This window comes from Anser cygnoides, chromosome 2 (genome assembly GCF_040182565.1).
Source record: "Anser cygnoides isolate HZ-2024a breed goose chromosome 2, Taihu_goose_T2T_genome, whole genome shotgun sequence".
Classification (NCBI taxonomy): Eukaryota; Metazoa; Chordata; class Aves; order Anseriformes; family Anatidae; genus Anser; species Anser cygnoides.
Genome location: NC_089874.1, coordinates 18,542,369 through 18,554,772, shown reverse-complemented (window position 1 = coordinate 18,554,772; position 12,404 = coordinate 18,542,369). Strand labels below are relative to the sequence as shown.

Here is a 12,404-nt window from a genome sequence, read left to right as displayed (position 1 = left end):
GCTTGCTTTTAAATATAACAATTTTAGAATCTAAATGAGATTAGAAAGTACATTTTTTTCGTAAGCAGTTCTCTGTATTTCGTCCTCATATTAGTATCCATGGTGTTACAACTGCAGCCGTGATTAAGGCTGGGGACAGTCTGATTAATGATGTCTGTCTCAACAAGGTCCAGCCGCCCCCCAGCTGAGAGAAAATTTCCAGTGATTCACAGATTGAAATGAAGCAGACTCAGGCTGTGCAGCTTGCTATCAAGGTCACAAACGTGGCAGATGATGGATCAAATGCTCCAGTGTTTTCTGGCTGTGCTCAGGCCATTGGTGCTCACTGGATAGTTTTGGCAGCTTTGGACCTTAGATTTTGGGACAGATTCTCACATCTTGCAGCTGAGCATCCTCTGTGGCTGGGAAAAGCCCATAAAGAAACAGTGATGGAGGTCACAAATATGCCTCTCACATTTTATGAAAAGAAATGAGCAGAGGCAGCAGAAAGCTCACCGTGGGGAGAAGGACGTGGGGTGACTTCATCTGTTTCATACCAGAGAAATCACATGAGCTTAGATGTTATGAGTGTCCCCATCACACAAAATGATTTTATGAAACATGAGCTATATCTATAAAGAAACCAGACTTCTTTCATTGTACTGTCTGCAGATTTCTTCTAATTATTATTTTGATGGTAACAAAGGCATTCCAGAGTAGCAAAGAGAGATTTAAAAATGTTAAATGCTGTTGTCTCCCACCCTTTATACAATCCAAGGACTAAAACCAAGGACTTTGTTTTGTCAATACTATAAAGCTCTGTGCAGTCTGGGGAGATATTTTTGAGAAGACTAATTTCTAACAAAATTTTGGGGACAAAACCTAGCACCAGCCCACAGACTTGCTGAAATCTTGACTACTAGCCACAAAGAGTACCTGTGCAGGTTGCTTTGATGTGCTTCTGTTCCTCTGTGGCCTTTTAGCTACTTGCCGTTCTGAGATGGCACAAATGGATAGTGAAGTGTTACACAAAGCAACATTTCACTTGTCAGCTGCACCCCTGCTGTTGATGCTTCTCTCTAGGGAGCCATTGAGTTAAATGGTGCAGAGTCAGCTGGCTGGGTTTTTCTTCTCTCCTATTCAGTGGCTTCACCTCATTACCTCCCAGGTGAAACTGGAGCTGTCTGCATCAGCAGCCTGGTTCTGATTTCAAAGAACGAGTTAGGATTTATGACTATTGACCGCGGAAGGCCAGAGCATTGAAGCACTAGCCTATTTTAAATCTGTTTTACCCAGTTCTTTTGCAGTCGCTGCTGCTAGAATTAATTGTTGGGCTTTTTTGGTCAGTTTTGTTCTCAAATACTGCAGTAGAAAGTTGAAAAAAACATCGGAGAAGAGGGCAACACTACAGAGGAAATGTATTATAATCTTCCCTGGGACTCCTGAGAAATGGCACAGTAATCCTAGATGTAACATTCGAATAGTGCTTGCAGCTCTTCATTTATCAATTTTAAAAGTGCATAGCTAAATATAGAAGTATGCAGAACATAAAAATGCATTAATAAAAGAAAGGGAAATAATAATGGTTTGTTTGCTTCTCTGCTCTAACAGCTCAGATGATGCCGCCTGAACGTTTATAATTGTCATTGTCAGATACGTTTGAAAACTCATCTTACCTATTATTCTAAAGCAGTTATTTAAAAGATGTAAATCCTTTCATTTCTATGGGATGAGCAATGACAAATAATTACAAGTGTAAGCTAGGATCAAGTGTATCTGCAAATAAAGCCTGTACTCTCGCAGGACATCTGCAGCTAAATAGTGCCTGAATCCTGGCTGTGCAGTGAGAGGTTCCTTGGCATTCATTTCCTAACAGGCTAATCCTACAGTGACAAAGCTTAGGAAGGGGAAATCTGTTTTCTTCCTTCCCCCTCGGCATTAAGTGTAACTTATTTAATACAGAGGCAACAGCTACAGCAAAAATCCCAAGCCCTGCTTGTTCAGTTACTCAGAAATTCAGCAGAGAAACCGAGGAAGTCGGACCACATGGAACAATTTCACATGTAAGGAAACTGCAGACAAAGAGTGGGTGAAGTGGCAGAATTTGAGAACGTTATTTTACTAAACGTGGCTTCATCCTCCGGCATGTTGATGCTATTTGCAGTGCTGCTTCTCACAGGCACCAGGTGGGAGAAGCACTTTGCGCAGAGCCCCTGGGAGCTGTTCATGTAACGGTGCTCCGCCAGTCTGCGAGCCGCATTGCCAGGCAGCTCAGAGGTTACCAGCTTTCTGTTACCAACTGCTCTGAAGACACAAAAATTGCTGAAAATGTGGTAACACAAATCATTAGAGAGGAAGTGTCTTTAGAAGCTGACAGAAGGTGTATGGGGTTGTAGGGAGCTGGATCATCCTGAGGGAGGAAGCCCAGCTTCTTCAGCTGATGTAAAGGTGTGTCCTGAGTTGGTGTCCTTTTGGATTACACAACTTTCTCTGAAACAACAGTTAGCTCACATAAACCTGCTTGATGACTTTGTAGTTCCTAAGTATTTCATGTGTCTTGTGTTACTAGCAGTGATACTGTAATTGGGCTTGTCCTCCATTCATTAATCCAAAGAGAAAACAGATTTAATTTTAGGCATATTAAGCTGACCTAACAAAGGAAAGGAGAAGGAGGGAAAAGCAAGAAGCAAAAAAAGACATGGAAGCAAAGATAAAGACAAAAAAAAAAACACAGCAGAAATGTTCCTGCAGGCATAGCTGAGTGCTGTGAAGGTGTCTCGTAAAGGCAAGGGCTCTGGAAGACAGACGGGAAGGAGCCAGCAGCATCTGGGAAGCCCTGGCAGAGCGCGTCCGAGAGCCCAGCAGCCACACTACCCATCTGCATGCACAGGGCTGGCCTCGCCCTTGCTGGCCTCTTTGGGCTCTAAGTTCCTTGGGCAGGGATCATGTGTCTGCCATCCGGTGCTCTCATGAGTGCTGTAAAATATTAGAGTGCTCTAACGAAACATGTGAAAGCCTCTAGGGCACCTTGAGCAGGAGAGAGATCTGGGAAAAAAAGGTAAGCTCGGTGTTTGGGTGTGAGAAAATGGGAAGTCAATTTTACACCTGCCTGTGCCCCTGACAGTGACCCCACTAGTGTCACGTAATGAATCACAAACGTGGACTGCTGCTGTGAGCCATGGGAGTGTGAATGGGTCGGCAGCCTGGCAGTTAAAGGGTGCTGCTTTTTCCAAGGCTCCTTCAGAGACCTGAGCTAAACTGCTCAGAGATCGGTATCTCTGCTGGCGATGCTCTTGCGCTGTTCTGGCAGAGACCGAGAGAAACCACTCTCAGAAATGATGCTGAGTGCTACAGCATCCTCTGGGGATTTGGGATGCAAGCTCAGGTCCTTCCCTTGTGAGGGAAGGTTCATCCCAGGTTCAGATCCTTCCACACAAGGAAGGGAGCAGAACCTGTGATGTCCACTGTATCTCAGGAGGTGTAGGGACTCCTTGCATTTCAGTGTTAAGTGGGAAACTACCATTTCTGCAGTCACTGTTGAATGCACGTTTTAATCATATGGAATTTAAGCTCTCCCTCTCCTCACCAATATTTTTCATTAGGTTGGATTCAGGTATATAAGTAGTTTAAGTATGACTCAAACAATTCTTATTTTGCAAATAATAGTTGCAGAGTATTTGCTCAGCCCTATCCATAGTAGTGCTAGAGCTTTCCTTCAACCTGGTATTGTCTCTGTAAACTGGCAAAATACAAACAAACCCAATTTTTCCTTCAACCTTGTATTGTCTCAATACAGCTGAACCCAATTTGACACGTGAGGCCCTAGACCTGTGCTCTTCAGCTGGAGGAACCCAAGTGTTGGCGATGAACCGAACACACAACGTAAATCTGTTAGGAGAACAAGCTGTGTCACTGCTAAGGGAATTAGGACAACTTCACTTTAGCGGGATGTGAAGGGAATTGTTTGTGACAATGACCAAATAAATCTTCCGTGGTGTGTGGGTGTTTAAAGCACGGAGTGAATCCCAGTGAGAAGCCAGTCAGCAGCGGCAGAAAATCGCTCTCGCCGGAGCAGAGCGGCAGATTTTGAGGCCAGCGTTGTGTGTGAAGCCCCTCTGTTAGGCAAGGCAGGTGGAAAAGGTCCTCAGGTTGATCTGCTGTTTAAGATTCAAGACAAAGGAAAAAAAAAAAAAAAGCATGTAGGTAGATGGAAATGGTCCTTTCTCTGTTGGTGTAGGAGGGCCCTGGGCCCTGGTCAGCAGGGGAAGGAGGGCAGGCGCCTGAAGCCCCTGCCCGGCAGGACCTTGCCTGTTCCTTCAAACTGAGTGTTTTCATCCTGCTCCTGTTGAAACAAGTAGCACCCAAGTCTCCCAGGCATGCTTTGTAACTGGGTTTTTGTCTGTTTAAAAGTGGGGAGGACACTGGGCTTCAGCCCTCGCCGCTGGGAGGGACTGATGCTTTCAGGCCACTTACTACCTGCTCGTGATCCATATTAAATAGGGCAGAAAGTAAAATTGTGCTGTGCTAGGTATTTTTTGGCAAAAAAAAATGTGATTTGCTAATGGCCTTTCCTCAGTTGGATGCTGTGCAACAACATTCTTGAAATTAATATTTAATCAAATGCTAATAGCACTTTGTGCAGAGTTCAGATGTGCTGGTGAGGCTGTGCTGCATCCAGGAGCTTCACTCTGCTGTTTTGCTTCCAGAGCACTTGTGTGTTTTAAAATGATACACCAACAGATGTCTTTGGTTATATCTTTGCAGTCAGTGTAGAGGAAATATAACACAGGTAAACGTGACTGCAAGTTGTTTCACTGTATGAAGTTTTACAGTGCTGACAGCAAAATAAGACCTTCTGAGGCCATGGTTCCTTCAAAAGAGTGGACAGTATATTTGGAAAATGTAATAAATGGAACAGGACTGGCACTTACTGTGTCTGTTTTATATTTTACCCACAAAATTGAAGGTTCATAAAAATTATAGTAAGTTTTTCTCTTTCTTTTATTTCCTCTATGACCACTAAGTGTTTTAATTGAACAGTTAGGCACATGGCTTAATCTCGTGTGTTCTTGAGACTAAAACTTTTGCCTGCATTGCCAGATAGAAAACCTTACTGCCAAGCCACTATTAAAATTCTCAGTGAAATTAAATTGAAGGCTACATATGTACAATTAAGAATAATAATGGGGAAAATCAATCTTCCTGGTGAAGTGAGTGTTGACATACGAGATATTTCCTTTCAGGTTTGAATGAAAATGCTTGTAATGTTTTTCTTCGGTTGTCATTCAACCCAACATTAATTACATTGCAGGGTTTCCCCAATGACATGTTTGTTGAGCCGTATGTAAGTGACAGGATGATTATGTCTAAATGATTTGTAAATGTGTTGGCTTTGAGGGCTTAAATATTTGTGTAAATGAGTCTTCAAAAAGCTGAGGAGTGCTTGTTGCCACAGATAACAGGATAACAGCTTTTTTTATGCACCTTATTTTAGGGCTCCGTTTTGATTGTCTTGCTCGTTTTGGTAGTTTCGTACTTCAGCACAACCACCGTGAATATCAGTGGGATGGTTTCAGAGTAAGAAGCAAGCCTGTATAAAGAAGACAACAGAATCTCATGTGCAAAGAAGCAATTTCAATTTTAGCTTTAAGACATAAAAAGCTATGATGCATCCTCCTCTGAGAGAAAACAGTGAGAAAACAAACCTGATGTTACGAGTCTTAATGTGGGGAGTCTTACCTCTGTGGAAGAGGTAATGTGTTTGGAAAATAGATTTAACAGAATTCCCACACAGTTATTTCAAAGGACAAGATTTCATAATAAACATCCTGGTGGAGGCATGATTGTAATAGGGATAGTATTCTGATGATTTTCCTTTCTAAGGAGCCACTCACACATGCAGTTACTGGGTAATGAACCTGAGTGCCGGGATGATGGCCTGAAAACACGCAGCAACCTATCCCCAGTTTTTCTATAAATTAAGAAATGTGTCTTAGACCAGGAAGAAAAGTGGAATGAAGGAGTATTGGAAGCAAGGCAGAGAAGAGAGAGCTTTAACTGGCACCTTTTCAAGTTGCACAGGTAGAGAAATCCCCTGAAGAACTGCAGCAGGGATTGCCGTGGGGCTTCCCGTTGGCGTGGGTAGGTCGATGAAGGAGCAAGGAGCTCGGAGGCACAGCGAGCGATGCTGCAGCCTGCAAGCAGGAGGGGGAAAGGGCAAACTCAGCCTGTGCTTTGACAGGTGGCATTTCCAATCCGCTGGGCAATTAGTGGGAAAGATGAGGAATTAAAAAGTATGGTGGGTTTACAAGATAATGGGAGAGGATGCGGTCTGCAAAGAGATCTGGATGTTTGTTGAGACAGTGACATTCTCACAGCTCAGATACGGGTTACTGCTGTGTAAAAATTGGCAGACTAATTTACTGAAAGCAAAAAAATATCTCTGGGCTGTCAGATGTTCTGCCACGAAACCGCTTTCTTAAGATAGGGGCTTTTTGCAACATGATAGCTGTGTTGGTTGTCTAAAGAAGATGTGAACTGATTAGGACATAGCACACTGCTGTGTTCTGAGCCAGCCTGTTCTCTAATCTCAAGTGATGCTACAAATACATATTCCAAATGATCCTCAGTTTTCTTGGAAAGATCTTATCTTTGTTAGTCCTGCCAGTGAAGTTCAGGCTGTGTACCTAATCTCTCTGACACCAAGTGTGATGGGTAGAGTTTTAAGCAAAAATAATTAACGTCCAAACAATTATGCAACTCTTTTCCTCCCTCAGAGACCCCACAGGCCACATTGCTGACTTCAGGCATAGCTCAGGGATTTTTTCACCTGCTAACACTGAAATCCAGCAGTTTCTGTGGTAAAACTTGACAATTGGTTGGCATCCCAAGGCAAGTTTACCCTAAAATGAAGGGAGAGAGGTTTGCTGAAACTGTGGGTTAAGAAAACCAGAGAATTCAAGTATTAAACATTTAGGAAAGAATTCACTGCTAAAGCTGGAATTTGATGAGGACCTGGGGAATCGTGTGGCTAAATGAATGTTATTCGCTAATTGGCAATAACAGCAAAGGCTGTATCAGAGTAGTATAAAAACAGCCCTACCGTATGGTCCTTCTCGATTCTGCTGCTCTCCTGTCTCATGGGTGGCCCTTGAGGCTATGCGGGTCTTTGCTCTTCAGGTTTCATAACTTCTTATCAGTCTCAAAAATGGATTTATATTAAATAAAATGAGTATAAATTAAAGAATAGAAGCAGTTTGAAGCAGAGTAGATTTGATTCTAGCACCATTAACCGGTAATATCAATGAGGTGACTGGAAGCGCTGGAGTCACTGGAATTGTGTTGATTTAAAAGAAAGGCCAATGAGAACTGAACTGGATCCTTCTCATTTTGTCTTGCGAGTGTCTGTTACAATAAACTTCATGTGACAGAGACCACATATGTCTTTTGTTCTGTGCGGCTCTGAGCATGTTACTGTGATTCTGAAAATAACCGCTAATCATTTCCTGAAGAATTGTCCTTTTGGATGCACCACTGTGTATTTTCAGCCGCTTTTGTCATTATGCCACTAAAAGCTGGTTTGCCTTTCAAATGTGATTCTTCAGCTGTAGTTAGAGGTTCAGCAGTGTAATTGCCTGTGAGGATAAATGGCTTTGTCTGAAAGATTCAGAGATTACAAGGTTGGGGAAGTACGAGGGAGAAAGACATTGGATGGGTCCTTGGGATCTACTAAAATTCCTCTACTACACCATATTGAGGGAAACTAAAATAAGAAGATCTTAGCTACAGTTTTCTGGTGGAAAGAGGTTTTCATAACAAAGCTAGTTCAACCAGTTTATTTATTTATTTATTTGAGGGAGCATATCAGCTCTGGTAAGCTTGGTGCAGAAAGGCCAGGAGACCAGCCTGGAGCGCTGCCTGCTCCTCCAGAGGGCTGCCTGCTGGCCACAGGCCCGTTTATACCTTCTTGCCACCAGATTTCGTTTTTGTATTGAATTGTGTCTATGTTTTTTTGGAATTTTGCTTGCTATAGTTCTACACAGTGCTCTTACAGCTAGAATTCTCTCATTTACAAGCCATCTTTTAATCCAAATCCTAACTTGAATAAAAACTGGAAATAATCCATTAGACTAGCTGAGCAAGTCAACAATTTCTTTCAGAAAACCAGTTTTAAAATTGGCAATTTGTAACTAGAGGTATTAAATCAAAACGTGTAGAATATACACATTAAGATGTGATTCTGTGATGACATGATGTATTGCAAAGTGACTGCTATAGTACATTTCAGCATAAAGATGTGATGAAAATCAAAATGGAATTTTGTAAAAATAAAAAAAAGTGGGAGGCATTATTAATGAGTAGATCTGATAACCTTTTAAAAGCATTATACATTATCTGTAGCTAAAACGAAGAGACGTTCTAGGTTTTCAGGATGCTACTAGTTTCTGTGAATACTTGGGTAAAGTTTTTTAAGGGACTAAAGAATGCAGGTGAAAGTGTTTTTGTGTTAAATCATCTGTCTTGTGGCTGTGGAAACCATAATGAGAAAAAGGTTCATCAGTGCAGTATATAAATGAGTGTCATTCCTCTTTCTCACATGTGATAGCTGAAGGTGAATGAATGGGCACTTGAACAGACTTTGCTGCTGGTGGAAAGATGCATTTTTTAGATGGAGATATTTCATTGCCCGCTCACTTCTTTACATTTGGTCCCTGCACAGGGAACTTTTCCTTCACAAAATGGCTAATTGTTGTAACAAAAGCCTGTAAAAGTTCACTGGGGAAATGAAGTTGTGCATTTACAGTAGATTCTAATTTGAAAGTTAGCCAAATGCTGAGCGCATTCAGATACGTTTCCCAAATTTACTTTAGTCTGAATATAATTAACTTCAGTGTCTTTAATTTGCTTTGCCAGTACCATCACCACTGCCAATATTAACAGGATTTTTTTACAGGTCAGGGCAATTATAAGCACCATGCCAGTCTCAAATGAGCTAATAAGGAGAGCAAAGAGTTATAGCAAAAGGTAAATAGAATTTAGCTTGTCAGGTAACCTTCTCAGTGGTCACAGCAATACTATAATAGTATATATATTACAGTCAGCAAGTTATTGCTTGTTAGAGCACGGATCCTTTATTTTTTTCATTTTTTTTGCTCTGTTTTCCTTTTGGGTAAGATACTGACTAAATATCCTGGTATTTACACTTGTTCACCAAGACATTTATTATAATGCAAAGCTGTATAAAATACCTAATCTTGACATGCTTTGGTGATACGCATGTTGGATCAAAACAGGAAGCCTTCCTTTCCCCCCAGAAGAAGTCCGTAGATAAGAAAAATATGTATCTTTCGTAAGACAAGCAGAAATGAAGTTTGTAGATAAGCAAAGGAAGCATTTTCTTGGTGAGAGAAATGTAAGGAATTGATAGTAGGTAAGTTGCATTGACAGCCTGCTGAAGTATTTGTCCTGGAGCAGCCATGCAGATGCCTGTGAACTTCTGAGCGTTTTGAACCTGATCAAGAATCTCCAAACCTGACCTGGGAGCCTACAGACTCTGCAGGTCAACAGGGTTCTCATTTACCAGGGCTCTGGTAACAAAGAGTGCTTTGCTTTCTCACCTGACATTTCTGACCTTTTTGAGGGCTTTCAAAACATTGCTTCTGGGTTTTGGGCTTTTCAGTACATTTCCTACAGCTAACTCCTTGGAAGGCTGATGTGAGTAGGAGCAGAATTTCACCTTAAGCTTCTGCCATAGTCTATTTGTACAGCTTTGTAATTCTGTACTAGTGAATGCAATCCTATAATATGATAACTATATCCAAAAGCTTGTAGATGCAGAATCCAGAAACTTCCTGAAAGCTATAAAGCAATGACAGTACTTGGGAGAGTTTGCCTTGGACTCAAGAAATCTCAGTAGAAGTACTCATCCTTGAACTTGGCTAGTTTATAATTCACTTATTGCACAGAAACACTTTAATACAATTTACCTTCAAGAGGTTTTTGTTTGTTTGTTTGTTTCTGTTAATGAAGTCAGTGGTCAAGATGAAATTTTAGGAGTCCCAGATCAGAAATTTGGAAGTCCCAATCTGTGTCCAGTTTGTGCTGTTAGATTAGGAAAAGTACTGGTCGATGTATTTGAAGAGACTGTTTAGGCTACTGAACAGGCTGGTGCCTAGATTTGTCTCTTGCTTCTGGAGTGTTGTGAATAAAACTTCTCTGCTGGGAGTGAGGTGAATGGAGAGCCCTTGTCCCCGGGGTGATGTGAGAGACTTTTCTGGGGAGGTGAGTCACAAGTCTCACTTCCTTGGTGACGTGCTCTGTTTTGCAACAGAACGAGGGTAGAAAGGACAGAGAGGGGACCGCGATAACACAAAATGTAAAGCCACGTGTGCTATAATGTCATCATTCTTCTGGAATTGTTAGCCCAGAAAAAAAGCATGCGCATTATTTATTTCTCATATGAAGCAAAATCTGATTCCATTAGCTGCAGGCTAGTGAAATTATTAACCAAATATTTATTTCTTAATCTGAAGGTTGTCTCTTTTTCCATTGTCACCTTTGTAATATCCGTGTGTTACCAACTAAAATATATGAATTTGGGACTGAGCCTGATTCTGCCTTCATTTGTCCTGGCTTTAACTTTCCTGGTCCCAGGGAGTTTATTCACTCAAGAGAATTGATAGCTGTGCTGCAGACTCTTCAAGTGATTTCAAAATGAGACTTAAAAAGTGAGAAAGTGAGATGATGCAGAGCAAGGGTGGGCTTCTGTGTGTGCATGTGTGTATCACATTAAGGCTGGCAGGCCTTTGGTGCTATTTCTGGAGTTGCTTTCAATAAAAGGGGTTTGCTTTGCAGATGAAAAATAAACTTGACATTTAGTTGAGTCTGAGGCAAACTCTTCCAAGCATCTTATCGTCTGCTGAGGTTTATACATCTACGGTATACTGCTACCAGATGCTGTTTCACCATTTCTGAGAGCTCTGAGAACAAGAGTTACGCTTCCATAATTAATAATAGAAAACAATTTCCTTTTTAATTTTAACGATGTCAGAAGAGATCCAGTCCATCATGCTTTGTGAACCGGCTTCTGGCAGCTGCTGAATAATAGAGGGAAAACTCCAGCTTGTGTCCTCTCCAGTGGATATACCATGTTACTTGTTATTCATGAGTCCCTGTTTTCATTCAAATTCATTAAATAGAATGGGTGGGTGATACATGCCTCTTATTGCCTAGAGGCTACTTTGATTCATGTGTTTCAGCATTACCTTTCTGCCACTTGCAAGTACTTGAGAAACAAGTAATTACAATGCAGATAAACTTGCTGAATTTTCTGACGTTCTTAATGATCCCTGGGAAATTGGCTTCCAAATTTGCACTCGCATGCTTTTTCAAATAGTGTTACTCATGGTAACCCTGCCAGGAGTGAAAAGGAATGTGAAGTTGCAGAGTTTCTGGTTCCAGAGATTGTTTGATGCTTTGCTTTGGCTTCCTGCTGCAAGCTGAAAGAATAGAATAGAATAGAATAGAATAGAATAGAATAGAATAGAATAGAATAGAATAGAATAGAATAGAATAGAATAGAATAGAATAGAATAGAATAGAATAGAATAGTCAGTTGGAAGGGACCTACAAAGATTGAGTCCAACGGCCTGACCAGTTCATGGCTAGCCAAAGGTTAAAGCACGTTACTGAGGGCATTATCCAAATTCCTCTTGAACACCGACAGGCTTAGGATGAGAGGCCTTGCAGAGGGACCTGGATACATCGGAGCACTGGGCAATCAGCAACGGCGTGAAGTTCAACCACAGAAGATGCCAGGTTCTGCACCTTAGATGGAGCAATGCCAGACCCGGGCACAGGCTGGGCAGTGAGTGGCCGGGGAGCGGCTCAGCAGAAGGACCTGGGGGTGCTGGTTGGCAGCAGGCTCAATGCAGGCTCATGAGCCAGCAGCGTGCCCTGGCAGCGAGCAGGGCAAACCCCATTTTGGGGTACAGTAAAGACAGCACAACCAGCCTGTCAAAAGAGGTGATTCTCCTGCTGTATTTAGCGCTGGTGCGGTCTCATCTTGATTTTTGTGTGCGGTTCTGGTCTCCACAAAAATAAAAGGATGTTAAAGTACTTGAGAGTGTCCAGAGGAGGGCAACAAAGCTGGTAAAAGGGTTGGAAGGGGTCCTGTGAGGACAGGCTGAGGACACCTGGGTCGTCTCTCCCGGAGAAGAGGAGGCATCTCACTCCTATCCCTGTGGTGTTGCCATCTGCCACTGGGTTAGCTCATTTCAGAACTGGTGAAGCCACCAGCCTGTCTGGGACCTTGACTCAAAAATGGTGCATCACTGAACTGGGGGAAAGCAGGGTACTGAACCAATTAGAGCTATATGTATTTCATCATTCCAGCTTATATTTGAATTTAACTTGTATTTTGGCAT

At 42.0% G+C, this 12,404-nt stretch overlaps 1 protein-coding gene across 2 annotated transcripts in view; it reads left to right on the top strand.

Moving 5' to 3' along the window:
- GPR158 (G protein-coupled receptor 158) overlaps nt 1–12,404 on the top strand; it is a 196,911-nt gene that overhangs the window by 62,728 nt on the left and 121,779 nt on the right. The gene's annotated exons all lie outside the window — the stretch shown is intronic.